This window comes from Hypanus sabinus, chromosome 11 (assembly GCF_030144855.1).
Source record: "Hypanus sabinus isolate sHypSab1 chromosome 11, sHypSab1.hap1, whole genome shotgun sequence".
In the NCBI taxonomy this organism is placed as follows: Eukaryota; Metazoa; Chordata; class Chondrichthyes; order Myliobatiformes; family Dasyatidae; genus Hypanus; species Hypanus sabinus.
Genome location: NC_082716.1, coordinates 76,436,893 through 76,456,283, shown reverse-complemented (window position 1 = coordinate 76,456,283; position 19,391 = coordinate 76,436,893).

Below are 19,391 nucleotides of genomic sequence, written 5' to 3'. Positions count from 1 at the left end.
CTTATAAAGCCTCAACAATACCTACTTGCTATTCTAGTCCTCACAAAATAAATAATAACATTGCACTTGCCTTCCTTACCACTGACTCAACATGCATGTTAAACTTTAGCCAAACAGAAGAGGCCCCTTTTATTCCCACTCTTTGCCTCTTGCCAGTCAGCCAATCTTCTATTCATGTTTGTACATCTCCTGTAATACCATGAGCTCTTATCTTGTTAAGTACCTTGTCAAAAGCCTGTTGAAAATCCAAGTTAATGGCATCCACTGTCTCAGTTTTGTCTGTCCTGTCTGTTATTTCCTCAAGGAATTCCAACAGATTTTTCAGGCAAGATTTCCCCTTAAGTAAATCATGCTGACTTTGTCTACTTTATCAAATATCTCTAAGTAATCCAAAAACTTGTCCTAAATAATGGACTCAACATCTTCCCAAATGTTAAAGTCTGGCTAACTGGCCTATAGTTTCCTTTCTTCTGCCTCCCTCCCTTCTTAAAAGTAGAGTGACTTACGTAATTTTCCAGTCTACCGGAACTATTCCGGAATCTAGATATTCTTGAAAGATCAATACCAATGCTTCCACAATCTCTTCAGAATCACTTTCAGAACCCTGGCCTGTACCCAACTTACCCAAATCGGCCTGGTACTTGATCAACCAAACCTTGCTCTCGGTTTAGGCGGAAGGGCCTCGAATCTGCCTCTGCTCTGCTCTGCTTGCTCTAACTTTACTCAACTTTGCCTCTCCCCCTTTAACTGTTGACTCAGCTTCACCTTCGTTCACCTTTCCATTGATTGTGGTGATCAGTTCCCATTACTTTTACAAGAAAAAGTGTTATTAATGAAGTATTTCATTGTATTCTTTGTTTTGTTTACAGCCAGTATGCTTCACCAGCACCACCTTAAACTGGCTAATCAGTTCCTGTCTGTGCAAATAGTTACTGTATATATCTGGTGTCTTAGAGTGCCTTCCTATAGCTTAACAACTTACCCACTATTAACAACAAGCTCCCAGTTCATTATTAAAGCTTTTCATAAACAACAAAACAACATTAACCCTCCTCCGATCCTCTGGCACCATACCCGGGGCCAAGGACATTTTAAGTATCCCTGCTATGGTACTTGCAATTTCTGTACTGGCCTCCCGTAGGATCCAAGGGAACATCTCGTCAGGCCTCAAGTCCTCTCTCTAATCTATTTATAGTCTATGACCTCACTGCTATTTTGCCTCAGTTCTATAGACTCTGGGTCCATTTCCTAAATAAATATGGATGCAAAAAAATCCATTTAAGATTTACCCCATCTCCTTCAGCTCCATGCATGGATGACCAAGCTAATCTTCAAAAGAACCAATTTTATCCCTTCCCATCCTTCGTTCTTCGTATATCTGAAGAAATCATCAAGATTCTCCTTCACCTGGTCTACTAGAGCAATCTCATGCCTTCTTTAAGCTCTCCTGATTTCCTTACTAAGTGTTCTCGTGCATTTCTTATGCAGTTGTTTTCTGCTGCCTATACCTGCTATGTACCTCCTTCTTCTTAATCAGGGCTTCAATATCACTCAAAAACCAAGGATTCCTAAACCTGTAAGCCCTGCATAGGAACATACAAACACTGTACTCTCAAAATTTCACTTTTGAAGGCTTCCCGATTACCAAGTACACCTTTGTAAAGCAACCTAACCCAATGCACACTTGCCAGATCCTTTCTGATGCCGTCAGATCTAGCCTTTGTCCAACCTAGAATGTCATGTTGAGGACTCAACCTACCCTTCTCCATAATTATCTAAAAACGAATAGAATTATGATCACTAGATCCAAACTGTTTCCCTACATAAACTTCTTTCAACTGCCCTCTCTCTCCCTAATAGGAGATCCAGTATTGTATTCTCTCTAGTTGGGATATTTAAATATTGATTAATGAGACTTTCCTGAACACATTTGATAAACTCTATTCCATTCAGTTCTTTTACAATACAGAAGTTCCAGTTAAAATGTGGAAAGTTAATAATCACTTCCACAACCTTGTGTTTCTTGCAACTGCCTGCAATCTCTCTACAAATATGCTCCTGTAAATCCCACTGACTAGTGGGTGGTCTATAATATAATCCCATTAATGTGGTAATCCCTTTCTTATTCCTCAATTCCGCCTATATAGCCTCAGTCATTTTCCCTGACTAGTAATACCATCTCTCTCCCTTTAATCTGTCACACTCTATCACATCTAAAACAACGGAACCCCGGAACATCAAGATGATACTCTTGACCCTCATGCCACTAAGACTTAATAATGTCATAGTCCCATAAGTATCTTGTAGAGCCACTGACTCACAGCCCCAGAATCATTAGCCCAACACAGATCTCCAGTGCTCTCTGTGCTCTCTCATCCTCTAACCCTCCAGCCAGATGCTTTGGTTTCCCCCCACAGGCCAAAGGTATACAACTACCCAGGTGAACTAGCCTCTGTAAATTGCCCCTCTGGTGCAGGCGAGTGGTAGGAACTCAGGAGCAGTGTTCTGACTCTTTGGATGTGACATCACTTAGCCCTGTCCATTGCTGCTAAGCACAGTTCTGACAACTACTTAGACTGGTAACCAGTTATTTTTTAAGTGTGTTTGGTAGTGCACACCACCTCCCTTCCACAATCTTCACTGAAAGAGGAGTGATTTTCCAACTCAGCAGTAGCGTCATGTGAGAGACACCAGTGTAGGTGTTTACAGTTCGTGGTACAGTAGTCTACATTTCTGCAGCTGCCGACAGTTCGCAGTGCAATGTCCAGATTTGAACAGTTGCCTATCTTCTAAATTTATTCCATTTAGTGCTATTTAAAGAACCACCCACTGGGAGGGTGAGTATGAGGGGGTAGGATGGGTGGAGTGAGCAAGATGGAGGATGAATTGAGGAGAGAGTGAGGGTGAATGGAGAGAGAGGAGGAGTGGAGCGAAGAGAGGGGAAAAGTGTGGGGGAAGGCGAGAGGGGGTAGTGAGGAGATTTGGTGAAGGGGAAGGGAGAGAGTGGAGATGGGGTGGGGAGAGGGAGGGGAGAGAGAGAAGAAAGATGGAGAAGAGGTTGGAGAGGAGGATGGGGTGGTGGGTAGGGGAGGAGGATGGGGAAGGAGAAGGGAGAGGGAGGGAGAGGAGAGGGGTGAAGGAGAGGATGGAGGGCATCGAACAATCCTTGCTTTTATATTCTAATCCACTCAAAATGAATGCTAAATGAATTCTGAAACTGTACTTCTGAGACCTTTGCACCTCCAGTTTCTGAATGTCTTAACCAATTAAAACATAGTGTACACATTTGTTCTTCCTACTGAAGTACATAATCCCCACACTTCCTCACATCTGCCACTTCTTTGTTACCTCTCCTAACCTGTCCAAGTCCTCTGTGCCTGCCTTTGCAACACTACCTGTCCCTCCATCTACCTTTGTTCTGTCTAATGGCATTTCCTTTCCGTCCCCAGAAAAAAAAATCCATGAACTTATGCTGATTCTCTGACCTCATCTTTCCTCTGGCCAGTGATGCAGAAGGGAAGTTGCCCTGGAATGTTCTGGAATTGTGTCACTGCCCCCAGTTTTCATCATCCACTTAATCCCTTTAGCTCACTGTTCAACTGTAAATCTAAATCCTAATGTAAATATGGAAAATAATTTCCATATCAGAATGTAAACATTTTACACCTTCTGCTGAAGAAGGTTCAAATCGTTTGTGTTAATCCAGATTAAAATGTTATTTTTGTAACAATCTACCAATGTGGATACAGCATCATTGTTTAAAATGTGATTTGTTTAACTGAACTAACCTCGTGAAGCTCTGCTATGGTTACTGTTGCCTGAAGCCTGCACACTGTAAAATCCTTCCTGTAGGTGAATCATATCTTTGATTTTGGATTCCATTTCAGAATCCCACCATATCTGTAACAGGTCACTGCACTGTGGGTCCAATGATCAACGTTAATATGATTGCATACAGTGGAAGCTCAGTCAAACCTTTGTTAAAACAAGTTAAGAATTATAGCTGCAAATTCTCACAGTCCTCTGCTCATTTTAAGGAATCACTAATATTTTTCTTCACTTGACATTAAACCTTTTTGCATACTTTACCTTCTGCCTTAAGCTGTCAAGCTGATTGTTTAATCAAACAACATTAATGTAGTTTTCCTCATTTTGATTGGCACTGCCTTAATGTAAAAGGTTTAGATGGGGCAGAGTTTGTTAGCTGAGTCCAGGAAGGACTAGAGGAGAAGCCATACTGGAGCTGGTGCTAGGCAATGGATCTGGTCAAACGACGGACCTCTCACTGAGTGCAACTCAGAGATAGTGACCACAATGGCCTGATCTTTACCATAGCAACAAACAAGGATAGGAACAAATGACAAGTGGAAGTATTTAATTGAGGAAGGATGAGTTACAATGGTATTAGGCAAGAACTCAGGAGCATAAATTGGGAACAGATCTTCTGAGGAAAATGCACAGCAGAGAAGTGGAGGTTGTTTAGAGAAACGTAGTCTGATTAGGGATAGTATGGAGTTCTGGATAGGTTTGTCCCATTGAGGCAGGGAAAGGATGGTAAGGTGAAGGAACAATGATTGACAAGAGATACAGAACATCTTGTCAAGAGGAAGGAAGAAGCACACTTAAGGTTTAGGAAGCAAAAATCAGACAGGGCTCTTGAAAGTCTTAAGGTAGCCAGAAGGAGCCTAGAGGGTCTTAGGAGAGTGAAAAGGGGACATGAGGAGGCCTCAGTAAGTAGGATTAAGGAAAACCCCAAGGCATTCTACATGAGGAATAGGAGGATGACTAGAGTGAGGATTGAAGTTTTGTATCATTTTACAGCTGTAGAAGATTACGTACCAATAAAAAGATTCTAAAAATGAAAAATAGAGTGATGGCAGGTCCAATCAGGAAAAAAAGGGGAAATATGTGTGTGTAGTCAGAGGAGGTAGTGAAGGTCCTTAATGAATACTTTGCTTTAGTATTCACCAGTGAGAGGAACATTGATGTTTGTGAGGACAGATTTAAACAGGCTGATATGCTAGAACATGTCAATGTTAAGAAATAGAATGTGCTAAAACATTCAAAAAACATTAGGATGGGTAAGTCCCTCGGCCAGATGGGATATATTCCAGATTACTATGGGAAGCAAGGGAAGAGGTTATTGCACCTTTGGCACAAATTGGAATGTGGCAGATGTTATTCCTTTGTTCAAGAAAGGAAGTAGAGTATTATAGAGTCCTCTTTCAGTGATGGGAAACTTAATGGAGAAAATTCTTTGTAGAGGAGTTGCAACCATTTAGAGAAGCGTAGTCTGATTAGGGATAGTCAGCATAGCTTTGTGAGGGGCATGTCGTGCCTCACAAGCCTGATTGAATTTTTTGAGAATGTGACAAACACATTGATGTAAGATATAGCAGTGGATGTGTTGTGTATGGATTTGGTGTTTGATAAGGTGCCCCATGATAGGCTCATTTAAAAAGTCAGGAGGCATGGGATCCAGGGAAACCTGGCTGTGTGGATTCAGAATTGGCTTGCCCATAAAAGGCAGAGTGTAGTTGTAGATGGAGTGTATTCTGCCTGGAGGCTGGTGACCAGCAGTGTTCTGCAGAGATCTTTTCTGAGACCGCTTCTCTTCGTGATTTTTATAAATGACTTTGTTAAGAAAATGGAAGGGTGGGTTAGTAAGTTTACAGATGAATCGAAGCTTGGTAAATTTATGGGTAGAGTACAAGGTTGTCATAGGGGACATTGATAGGATACAGAGCAAAGATCAATTATAACAAACTGAAAGTTGAAGGTAATCGTGAATATTCAGCAGAGTTGTTGCAAAAATTTAAGAAAAGTTATGACATTAAATTTTTAACGATTTGTGATGCTAATGTGTCTGCTGATCATTAAAGAGCAGAGAAATATGTTGAAAATCTAACACACTGAACAACCGCATCAGTATAGATGTGTGATGTGAAAGTGTAAGACAAAGACTGCTTACTGTTAGCACATAAATTTAGAGTCAGGAATGATGGCAATCTCAAGCTATCTCATTATATATTCCAAAATCCCAATAAATCCAAAACACTTCCAGTCCCAAGCATTTTGTATAAAGGATACTTCAGGAAGGGGGTAGAAGGGCAAATATGTGTCAGTCTACATTAATGAATCGGCAGTGAAGGGTAAGCAGCTTTAAATTCCTGGGTGTTAACATACCGGATGACCTGTCCTGGGCCAGCACATGGAAATAATAACAAGCAAAGCGCACCAGCATCTTAACTTTCAGCATGCTACCAAACACTCTAACAAACTTCTACAGGTGAGCGGTTGAAAACATCCGCATTGGTCGCATCATGCTCTGCTACAGCAAATGCACAGTAACATAAGAAGCTGAAGAGAATAGTGGGTCAGCTCAATAAATCCCAGGCTTATCCCTCCCAGCGTCAAAGGTATCTACGTGAGGTCCTGCCTCAAGAAGGACCATGTGATCATCTTACATCTACTCTTGGGCAGAAGGTAGGTCTGAAGTCCCTCACCACCAGTTTCAAAACCATCTACTTCCCTTCAACCGTTCTGCTTTTGAATCAACTTGCACAACCCTCTTCAACACCTCAGTATAGCAAGACTACGACCACCTTGCACTATAATGGATTTTGTTCTGTTCTAGTGGTATTCTTGGTACAGCTCCAATGCAATATTTAGGTTTGCTGATGACACCATTGATGTTGGCCAAATCAAAGGTGGTGACATCAGCAAAACCAAAGAGCTGATTATCGACTACAGAAAGAAGAATCTGGAGGTCCATGAGCCAGTCCTCATCAAGGGAACAGAGTTGCAGAGGGTCATTGGCATCCCAGATTCAACTCTTCACCTACACAATAGGGACTACTTAAATGGTCAATGAATCCACTAACCCGAATAAGTTTAGAATACATCCAGAGCACTTAGATCAAAGCCACATTTGCACAGGAAGAATATCCATGCAGGCAGCTCCAAAGGTCAGGTTTGCACCTAGGATACTGGAGCTGTGAAGCCCCAGCTCTCCTAGCTATACCACTTTGCAGCCCAAAGGATTGTCTTCACCTCTGGAAGCTCAGAAATGATGAGCTCGATCAAGACTTACTTCCAAAAAAGTGATGGAGGAGGATGGAAGTGGTATCAATTAATTCCTGCATGATTCACCCTTACATAGGGACCATTTCATCGCTGATCCATCAGTTCAACTGGTGACCCTCAGCAAGATAAAGATAAAAAACTGCATCTCTCAAAATGTAACAGGTAGTTGCCCTACTATCTTGCCAGTGAAAGAATCTTTAATTGATTGAACACGAGAAATCCTACAGATGCTGGAAATCCAGAGCAACACACACAAATTGCTAGAGGAACTCAGCAGATCAGGCAGCATCTGTGGAAATGCATAAACAGTCAACGTTTTGGGCCAAGACCCTTCCTCACGACTGCAAAAGAAGGGGGAAGAAGCTAGAATAAGAAGGTGGAGGGAGGGGTAGGAGTATGTCGTCAGGTGACGGGTGAAACCATGTGAGAGGGAAGGGAGGGGGGTGGGGTGGGGGTGAAGTGAAAAGCTGGGAGATGATAGATTGTGTAAGTAAAGGGCTGAAGGAAAAAACATCTGATTGGAGAGGAGGGTTGACCCTAGGAGAAAGGGCACTGGGGAAGGTGATAGGCAGATAAAGATATTAATCAATATGCATAGCTTTAGGGACAGTTGAATACAGGTAAATCTTTTATAACTCAGGTTTCCATACCATGTGTTGGACATAATGCAGTTGATGGATTAGTGAATACTCTTTGCATTAGGTGGGCTGTATCGTTATAGCACAATCATGATTGAGATAATCTGTTTAAATCTGTGCTTTGAAAGCCTCTTCTGCTATAACATATCTTCCTATGTTAGGATCATAATTATCATTTTATAGTAGAACTACCTGTATATCACATGATTAAGGATCGAGCTTTATTCTTATCAAGAGGCTGTGGAGTCTCCCTCACTGAGTATATTCCCGTAAAGAGGGGAATAGGAGATTAATAGAGGAAGGTTGTCCTGAGATAAATGATTAGCTTTGATCATTTTGAATGATGGAGTGGACATGGCTTTTTCCTTCTATTTCTTATGTGTTATGCTCTTTGCTTTGCCATCTTCTGTAAATGTTGGCACCTCCAAACAATATCCTTCAGTGTTTCACATAATCTAAACTAAGCGTTAGTTTAGATTACACCTGAGTAAAGATTAATCTCCTTAGACACTGTTATGAGCAACCAGGAGAAATAACACTTGTCGTTTGAAAATGTGAGTTTGAAAAATAAAGCCCTCGCACACCGTGGTTTAGACAGTATTCCCTTCTATAATGTGTCATGCACCAACTGCTCTCTGTGTCTATTGTTAGTGTGGAGTGGGATAGGTCAAGCTCGGCTCTCTGGAAATAGGCAAGCAGTAAAGAAATTCTTTCTCTCCCCTTCTGCATACCCTCCCTTTCTCTGTCTCTGTGACTGTATGTCTGTCTCTTCTTTCTCTGTATCTCCCCCCATACCCTCCCTTTCTCTCTCTCTCTCTCTCTTTCTTTCTCACCATCCACCCCTCCACCCTTCACTGTGTGTGCTCCTTGGTTTCATAAAGCAGGTTCTTGTTTAAACTTATTGAGCGGCAGAGCACAGAAATAGGCCCTTAACCCCATCGCACCTATGCCATCCTTTTTCATAAATCTACACTGATCCCATTTGCCACAGGCACTGCCAAGTTTATGACAGAGAACTGCTTGTAGCCTGAACTGTTCATAAATTGGAAGTGAATGACCGTACACGGGAGAGGACCACAGAAACAGCAGGGACAGAGGAGTGTGCGAGCATGGGGTGCAAGGCCGCCAGGTGGCTTCTCTGATTCAGTGAACGTGTGTACCTACTCTGTGCCCCCTGTGCTGCTTGGCCCTCTGACTCCTGTGGCTCAGGTGGAAGGTCCGTTCCCACCTGGCAGAAAATACCTGCACCCCCACCCCCCGCTGACTGTGAGGCAGTGCTGTGGCTCAAAGGAGATCATGTGATACACAACGTTGGCAAACCAGATGTAGCACCCAAACTTTGAGTCATTTTCCCACTTGAAAATATATTACACTTACTTGTTCCACTTAAGGATGTTTGCAGTAAATATTGTCGTACATTGTTAAAGCAAGTATGGAATATGTGCCTAGCAAATAGAATGCTCTGCACCCACGGGAGGCCAAAGACAACTTGGCATTGTATGGTAGAGGCAGAAATGAGGACCCTGAACCACACCTGGGGCACAGTAGAGAAGGTGGCCAAGGACAGACCGATATGGAGGACTTCCATTGCTTTCCTAAACGCCAGCAGCTTAACAGGCAGTAAATAAGTGAGTACTTGCACAAAGCAGACCTTGCTTGTAAACGTTTTCAATGAAATCATAGCAACCATAAAATTTGAATGCACGTTCCTGTGTGCTTCCTGAAGTCCACCATCAATTCCTTGGTGATGTTGAACACAAGGTTATTGCTGCGACGCCAGCTGATCCATCTCATTCCTCTACGTCTCCCGGTCTGAGATTCCACCAACAACAGTGGTGTTGTTGAACATCAGTGAATTGAGCAGTGCCTAGCTGTACGCTCATGAGTGTAGAGAGAGTAGAGCAGGGAGTACGCACACATCCCTGAGGTGTGCCTGTGCTGATTGCCAGCAAAGAGGAGACGTTATTACTAATCTTCACTGACTATGGTCACCCAGTAAGGAAGTCGAGGATATGGTTACAGATGGAGGTACAAAAGCCCACATCATGAAGCCTTCTCTTCAGTAGTGCGGAGATGTGTGTGTAGAACACTGAGCTGTAATTAATAAACAGCAGCCGGAGGTATATTTTGCTGTTGTCTGGATGCTCTGAAGCTGAGTAGAGTGCAAGTGAGATTGTAGCCCCTATAGACTTATTGTGGTGATAGGCAAATTCAGAATCAGATTCAGTTTATTGTCATTCAGAAACCACAAATGCAATGCAGTTAAAAAATGAGACAACGTTCCTCCAGAATGATATCACAAAGGCACGTGACAAAACAGACTACACCCGAAAATCCACATAATGTTTGGCAATCCCCAATCCAGAGTCCAGAGAGGCTGCTGCGTATTAATATTGTGCTACCGTCTTAGCACGTTCCCCGGAAAGGAGCTCCAAATCCACCAGACAAAACAAGACCAAAAACTAAAGCTACAAGACCTGCATAAAACTATATAATTACCACATATAGTTACAACAGTGCAAACAGTAGCATAATTGATTAAAAAAAACAGACCATGGGCACAGTAAAAATAGTCCAGAGATGTTAAAAGACTATAAGTTCAAAAGAAACCACCACACAAGTTTCCACAAGTCCTCAGAGACCCGATAGACTCGTCATCCCACGCCGGTGGCAGAAGGGAATACCCCCGCTATGGACTTCCACGGCGCCGCCCGACTCAGCCTCACAGATGCAGCACACACTGAAAGCGACCTGACCACAGCGGACTCTGAGTCCTTCGAACCTCCGAGCCTCCGACCATCCCCTCCGGCACAGCTTCTCCGAGCACCATCCTCTGCCGAGCGTATTAAGACGTCCCCGCCAACGGCCATCGGCAACACGACCCCGAGGACTGGGGGCCTGTTCTTCCCAGCAGAGACCCGGACCTCACAGCGGCAGCAGCAGCAACGAAGAAGGTCTTCCTGGAGATCTCCAGATGGCCTTCCATGCTCCCACGTCCGTTTTTCATCCGATTATGATTGTGCATGGCACCCTGCTTCACAAATAACAGATAATCAGCTCCAGAGTGGCTGCTGCAAGTTGCGTCGTGCCGCCATCTTGAAATTGTTGCAAGTCCAGATCCTTGCTTAGGCAGGAGTTAATTTTAGCCGTGACTAACCTCTCAACTTACTTCATCACAGCAGATATGAGGACTATAAGGTGATGGTTGAGAGGTAGCTCACCCTGCTCTTCTTGGGAACAGGTATGATTGCTGCCCCTCTGAAGTAGATGGGAACTTCCGACTGCAATAGTTGAACAGGTCTTAGAACACTCCCATCAGTGATATAGAAGGTCAGGAATCAGAAATTTGAGTATGATGAGATTAATGTTCTGAGCTACAAATATTTCAAAGCTAGGAGTATTAGGAAAGGCGAATGATTTAGGACGTGGATCAGCACGTGGAATTATGATATTGTAGCCATGAGTGAGACTTGGTTGCAGGAGGGTCAGGGCTGGCAGCTCAGTGTTCCGGAGCTCTGTTGTTCTAGATGTGATAGAGTGGGAGGGATTAAAGGGGTAGGATTGACATTACCAGTCAGGGAAATGTCATGGCAGTGCTCAGTCAGGCCAGACTGGAGAGATCATCTAGTGATGCTTTATGGTTAAACTAAGGAATAAGAAATGTAAGAGAACACTTAAGAAAGAAACCAGGAGGGTTAAAAGAAGATATGAGGTTGCCCTAGCAGCCAAGGAGAAGGAAAATCTTGAAGAATTCTACAGATATGTTATAAGCAAAAAGAATCTCAAGGCATGGGAGCTTGAAATAAGCGGCACTGTAGACTGTAACATTGAAATGGTGAGCTGTTGGCTCACTGTGGTGGGAGTGATACCATTCTCTCCCTCGTTAGAGAGAGGGCCTGTTGAGATTTCTGTGTTGGATGGACAGAAGTTTTTGAAGGGCTATAGATCATGGTCGCTGGGGGCTTGCTATTGCTTTGTGGGTGATGGTGGGCAGGGGGTGCTTTTTGCCGGAACAAGTGGGGGAGGGAAGGAGGGAGGGTTGATGCTTTGCGTGGGAGAGGGGAGGGGAGCTTTGGGGTTCTAATGCTTTTCTGCCATTCATTCTTTGAGGTTTTTTCTCTCTGTTTCTTGGATGTCTGTGAAGAGTAAGGGTTTCCGGTTGTATACTGTATACATTCTCTGACATTAAATTGAACCTTTGAACCATTAACTGCAAGGGACAAAGCTGGTCCTCTGAAAAATCAGAAACATAGTCTATGTGTAGAACCAAAAGAGATGGTGGCGTTCTTAAATGCTTTTGCATTTTTATTGACTCAGGAGATGGAAACAGAGTCTAGAGAAGCAAGGGAAAGCAGCAGTCAGATCATGAAATTTATACAGATTACAGAGGAGGTGTTTGCTGTCTTGAGGCAAATCAGGGTGGATAAATCCCCAGGACCTGACAAGGTGTTCCCTCGGACCCTGTGGGAGGCTAGTGCAGAAATTGCAGGAGCCCTAGCAGAGATATTTAAATCATCCTTAGCCATCAGAGGAAGGATGGCCGAAGTTATTTCTGCTGTTTAAAAAGCTCAAAAAATAAACCGGGAAATTATCGGCCAGTGAGCCTGACATCAGCAGTGGGAAAATTATTGGAAGGTATTCTAGGGGACCAGACTCGTGAGTATTTGGATAGATCTGGACTGACTAGGGATAGTCAGTATGGCTTCGTGTGTGATAGCTCGTGTCTAACAAATCTTATGGCGTTTTTCAAGGAAGTTAACAGGAAAGTCGATGAAGGCAAAGCAGTGGATGTTGTCTTTAGTAAGGCATTTGACGAGGTTCTGCATGGGAGGTAGGTCAAGAAGGTTCAGTCCTTGTCATTAAAGATGAAGGTGTAACTTGGATTAGACATTAGCTTTGTGATGGAAACCAGACCGGTAGTAGACGGTTGCCTCTCCGACTGGAGGCCAGTGAGCAGTGGAATCCCATAAGGATCGGTGCTGAGTCCCTTGTTGTTTGTCCTATCAACAATCTGGGTGATAATGTCGTTAACTGGGTCAAGTTTGAGGATGACACCATGACTGGTTGTGTAGGAAACAGAGAGGAAGGCTATCAGAGCTTGTGGCGGAATCTGAACCAACCAGATAAATGGGCTGAAAAATGATGGAATTTAATGCAGACAAGTGTGAGATATTGAACTTCAGTAGGACTTACACACTGAATGGTAGGGCACTGAAGAGCATGGTAAAACAAAGGCATCTGGGAATACAGGTCCTAGATTGAAAGTTGCATCACAGGTAGATAGGGTTGTAAAGAAAACTTTTGGCCCATTGCCTTCATAAATCAAAATACGTACTGAGTACAGGAGGTGGGATGTTTTGTTGAGGTTGTATATGACGTTGGTGAGGCCTACTCCAGAGCATTGTGTGCAATTTTGGTCACCTGTCTGCAGGAAAGGTTTCAATGAGATTGAGACAGTACAGAGAAATTTACAAGGATATTGCTGGGACTGGAAGTCCTGAGTTATCAGAAACGATTGAATTAGTTTGAAGTTTATTCCTTGGAACATACTAGATTGAGAGAAATTTGATAGAAGTATAAAAAAATTATGAGGGGTATAGATAGGGTAAATGCAAGCAGACTTTTTTCCACTGAGGTTGGGTGGGACTACACCACTGAAGAGGTCATGGGTTAAGGGTGAAATATTTAAGGGGAACACGAGGGGCAACTTCTTCACTCAGAGGATGGTGAGAGTGTGGAATCAGCTGCCAGCGCCAAGTGGAGCGTGCGAGCTTGCTTTTAATGAAGAGAAGTTTGGATAGGTACATGGCTGGCAGGGGTATAGAGGACTGGTCCCAGCACAGCTCAATGGGAGTAGGCAGTTTAAATGGTTCAACATGGACTAGATGGGCCGAGGGGCCTGTTTCTGCACTATACTCTATGACTCTGTGTCTCTAAATAGCCAAAAGACTCTGTGTCTTCCTCTCTGTTTCCTTTATTTATTTAGCATAAATAAAAGATTATTGGATGTACTTGAAATACAATGAATTGCTATTGATAAGTAATTGAATGAACAAGCTGTATTTTTCATCTGTTTTTCTCCAGGAACATGTACAACAGTGGAGATGCAAAAGCAGGAATTGTTTGAGCTGCTAAGTTAAACAGGGTCTAAAAATAGCTGCTATTACTGCTGGTGGGAGCATATTGTGCATAGTTTGGCTGTTGAGTTTTATATATCACACCAATGCAACAGGTTCAGAAGTATTTGACAGCATGTAAGCTGTCAATGAGGAGGTATTTTAAAAGTTGGCTGAACTTAAATTAGGTAAGACACCAGGATGCATTCAGGATTTTGAGAGAAGTGTGGGAGAAAAACACAGAGAATTCGACCTGTAATTGTCGATCTCCCTGAAAAAGAGGTGTGCTGAAGGTAATGGGGAGGAAGTGATGCCAGGTGTCTAGGAAGTGGCAAATGTTGGAAGCAAGGAAAGGGCTTACATCTGTGACTCAGTCAGCTTAACTCAAGTGATGGGAAAGCTTTTAGAAACATTGATCTGGGACAGGATTAATAGTCACCTGGCAGATAATGGATGAATTAAGGAAACCCACCATGGATTTAAATTGCATGTGAGTACTTTTATAGAACTTATTGATGAGATCCTGGAGTGGGTTGATTACTCCTTTACCATAATGTACAAGAATTTCAAACTGCTTTTGAAAGAATGCCGCAGGTTTATCAGAAAAATTGAAGCAATGGTAAGTAGGGAATATTGATCACACCGATGGGAAGCTTGCTAAATAGCAACCAATGGAGGGTTGTGAATACAGTTGTTATTCAGACTGGAGAAAGATAAAGAGCAGTATTCCCCAGTGGTAGTGATGTCTGTGGGTTTTCTAATCTATATTAATGAACTAGACTTGTGACTGCAAGCCATCATTTCTGAATTTGCAGATATCCAAAAGTTTGGCAGTATTGTGAACTGAGAAAAGGACAATGATAAGTTGCATCTGGATATAAACATGCTTGTAGCATAGTGAATGCATGGCAAGTAGACCTTATTGTGTAGAAATGTGAAATGGTACATGCTGGTATGAGGAATAAAGGCAGTATAGAATAAAGGATACAGTTCTAAAGAGGGTACATGAGCAGAGGGACTTGGAAGTATATATACACAAATTATTTAGAGCGGTAGGGCAGTTTAAGAAAGTTAAATAAAACTAAAGTAACTCTTTTTAATAGTCCTGACGAAGGGTCTTGGCCTGAAACGTCAACAGTGCTTCTCCCTATAGATGCTGCCTGGCCTGCTGTGTTCCACCAGCATTTTGTGTGTGTTGTTCTTTTTAATTTGGTTCACTTACAGGATATGCAAATTGCCAACAAGGCTAGCAATTGTGTTCCACCCCTAATGATTCCTGCTACAGTTCTTGGTCAAAGTTCAAGGTAAATTCATTATCAAAGTACATACATAAATGTCTCCATGTACTACCCCGAGATACACTTTATTGCAAGCAATCACAGTAGAACTAAAAAGTACAATAGAATCATTGGAAAACCGCACACAAAGACTGACAAACAACCAAAGTGCAATAGAAGACAACCTGTGCAAATAAACAATTACATACACAAATAAATAACCAAGAACATGAGTTGTTGACTCCTTGAAAGTGAGTCCACAGGCTGTGGAGTCAAGTTGTCCACACGGTTTCAGAAGCCTGATTGTTGAAGGATAATAAGATTTTCCTGAACCCGGTGCTGTGGGACCTAAGGCTCCTGTACCTCCTTTCCAAAGGCAGCAGCAAAAAGAGTTTGTGGCTGGGGTAGTGGGGTCCTTGGTGACAGAAGCCGCAGTGCTCGTTGTAGATGTGCTCAATGCTGAGTCTTGTGAACGTACTTCTACAGTACTGTTGTGTAGGGATTACGGGACCTGCAATAGATTATACGTCCGGATGACATAAATTCCTGCAACCTAGGATTGATCCCAATCTCCGGCAATACCTGTGAGAAGTTTCCATATTCTCCCCTTGACTGCCTCAGTTTCTGTCAGGTGCTCTAGTTTCCTCCTGCATCATAAGAAGATGTATGATGATATGAGACTAGTTTAAGATCCAACCAGTATAGATAGAGCAGTAGATTTGTTCTGTAGTGGGTAGAAGCAATTACAAGTGGAAGTTCAGCCACCTACCTCTGACAGTGAGTATAGCCAGTCTCGGAGTACTTGGTGGTAAAGTACTGAAGGTACTAGGTGTTGCACCATCAATAACTCTCTGAGACGTGAGGCGAGATATAGGCTTTTATTGGCTGAAAGAAAGAACAAGCAGCAATTGACCACCACACTGCATCCTGGAGACTGAGGGCAGGGCTTCGGCTCCAATCGCCTTTATACCGGGGTCCGTGGGAGGAGCCACGGTCAATGGGAGGAGCCATAGGAGCAGTCAGCGGGGAGCGGGGGGGGGGGGGGGTGGGCGTGTCCAGACAGGTATACGTAGTTCACCACACTAGGTTAAATAAAAACCATCATGTACTATTTGGGGTAACAATTACAATTACTGTTAATCCTAACTAATTGTAGAGGAAAACAATGTTTATAGACAAGTGTTGGCTTAAAACAGTTAGTTATTAATTGGGCTGATCTGTTCACTGTTTATATAGGTGTCCTGGTCTTCCAAAGAAAGATTGGGTGGCAGGAACACCATCTTTACTCGACAACAAGTCAGTCAAGATTTTCCAGTCATGGCTGCTGAGACCCAAAATGAACCTCAAAAAGGCCCTCCGAAAGACTGACCAAGAAAGTATCCAAATGTGGATACGTTCACCTTCCCACATCATCCAGCTCTGACAATGTGGTGCAGGCAGCTTGATGAATATTCATCTAACTCAGATGAATATTTTGCTTAGCATGGACAAGTTGGGCCATGGGGAATGTTTCTGCGTTATACTGTTCTACACTCCTATCTATAGCTAATTTCCATTTCACATATTGTACAGTGTCGTAATCCACTGCAGGATTTGTGCCTGACTTCTTTCCGACTTTGAGCACACCTCACATTAGTGCAGCCCAGTTTGGAGGAGGAGAGCATAGGGAGCCAGGAGCTGACACAACAGTATTGGGCTGCAACAGCTTCTGCATTTTGTGAAGCGATTTATTAAGCTGCTGTTTGTCCACCAACAGTTTAGTCGATGGCATTAAATAAAAATAAATGATGGCTACTCCTTCCCATATCAATCTGCCTTTGGTAGTATCTCAAGCAGGTTCATCATGCTTGATTTTTGGCAGTAACTGAACCTCAGTCCCATCTAAAGATAATCAGCACATGAACAGCCTGTTGGCCAATCAAAGGGTTTCAAAACTGGAATGTTCTGTAACTTCAAAACATTACGTAATTCAAAGGAAGTACGAGTCCAAACTAAGGGTGTAACTTCATTTTTACTTGAAGCGAGGCACACACATATCATGTGTTAGCATGATGACGTATGCAGTTAACGTATTTATACATATAACCTGTAATGAATTATTGAAACAAACGAGAATGCTTGATTAACTGATGTATGTACAAGATTACTCAAATACAAACAAAATGTTAAATATGCAACAAGAACCATGTGCATTAAGGAAAAAAATCAATATCCTTACATAACTGACAAAGTTTTGCTGTACAAATCAATTTGTTCTCACTTACTAGCAATGTGAACACTATAAATATAACCTCTCACTAACATTGGCAGCTTTGTACCACCCACCCAAGAATCTTGCGGCACGGAGAAATTCTAATGCATCCTCTAAAGTCATGATGTTTATCAGAATCAGGATAAAAGGGAATGGGTATATGTTGACTGCCCATGTGAGGATGTTACAATTGTAATTACTCTTTGGAGGTATTTAATTGACTGTAATGCAATCGGAGACATTTTGAAATAGTCTTGATAAAAAGTCTCTTATTTTCTCCACAGTGCAAGTAAGATCTGACAAGAGGAGCTATTGAGAAAGTTGGGAATCTTGTAATTATGAATGACTCCTCGCAGCTGTACGCTTGCTTGTTGCAAGAGCCCCTGGTGAGGGGTTATGTTCCACACTTCCGAGGTTAGGTCTCTCGCAACAGGTCATATTAAGCTTCAGCTGTGTTATATGAATGCCATCGTTACCAGCAACAGCACTGTAGTGACAGCTAGGTAGTCAATGACTTGCCACAGAGAATAAAGGGAAAGATTGCAAAGCTGGGTTTGGAGGGAACAATGGTAAATAAAAGAGAGAAGCAGAGGGGAGAAAGCAGCAGAGTGATTCAACAACGCTGGCTGTTGTGCTGTATGGAGAGAAGAATTGTGTGCATTTCCTAACATGTAAACTTCTTCCACTACTTTAATACCCCTACAGTCTCCCAAACTTTGTGTTAATCCACACTCAGCTCTGCTTCTCTTGCCATGAATACTAACAAATCTGTGCAATGATTATTGGAAATTCAGTGAGTTTTGATTCAACAACATCCCTAAAATGGGTATATGGCTTTCGAAATCTTTGGTTTTGCAGTGCACATATTAATGGTGTCATAAAGCAATACCGTATAGATACAGACCCTTCAGCCCAATCAGTTCATGCTAGCACATGAGTGTTTGATGATACAAACTGCCTGAAGCTCAAAAGCAATGAAATGATTTTGAACCAGTCTGCCACAGCTGAAGGTATCAACAGTATGCTATAAACTAAGGACATTCTCTCCATTACAATCAGCTGCAGAAATCATAGTGAAGGAGTGGGTGCACAGGTGATTTGTTTCAACTATAAAGCAAAGATTTGCCTTAAGACAGCAAAGTTGGGAATGACAGAGCATCAGCAGGGTTCTTTGTAAATATTCTGTTTGAATGCACCATGATTACAGAATAGAAATCAGGGAAATCAATCACAGATTGATGAGGAGATTTGTTCAGATGAGTCACAGTCCTCATGTCTTGTTCTGCTCCTATAGCTTATAATTATTCTTCTACCATTATCAAAAATTATACCACTTTTTAAAGGAACTGTTACAGAGCACAATATAAATACTGAATCTTAAAAGCTGCAAAATCAAAAATAGCCCTATTGGTAATATCACTGTCAGCAGCTATTATCTACTTTATTACCACTTCAGAAAGTTGTCAAAGCTTTTTGTTGTCAGTTTGTCTTTTCCACTGGGAACAGTCACTCATAGCATTTAATTTGTGGTTGGCATTGACAGTAAGTTAGCTTACCACACAAAGGAAATCTCCATCAATCCTTCACTCTGGACAGAATATAAGTGATAGCTCAAGACAAATCTAAGTATGTTTTGAAGCCAGTTTAAGGAACAGATAATAGATCCATAATTCAGATGTAACTGTGATAATAATAAAAATTGCAATGTACTCCAAAAACTTCTTTAAACCTTGTCTCTTTGTCAATCCTTTCTTTGTCCTTTCCGATTGATTTCAACTTCTAAGTTCTCTGACTTCTCTAAGGTCCACTCAATAGCTGCTGACACGAACTATTCTATAACTTTCTTCATCTTTTTTCTAATTAACACTCATGGTCACTGCATGGACCTGCTCCGCTAAATGTTGCAATTAAAATCCCTTGTGACTGAGGTGCATTAAAGGTCTCCTTGTCATTTTGTAACAACTGATCAGCCTTCTCCAGAGCCTTGTTCTTGGTGTTCCATTCCAATTGCATTGTCTTCATT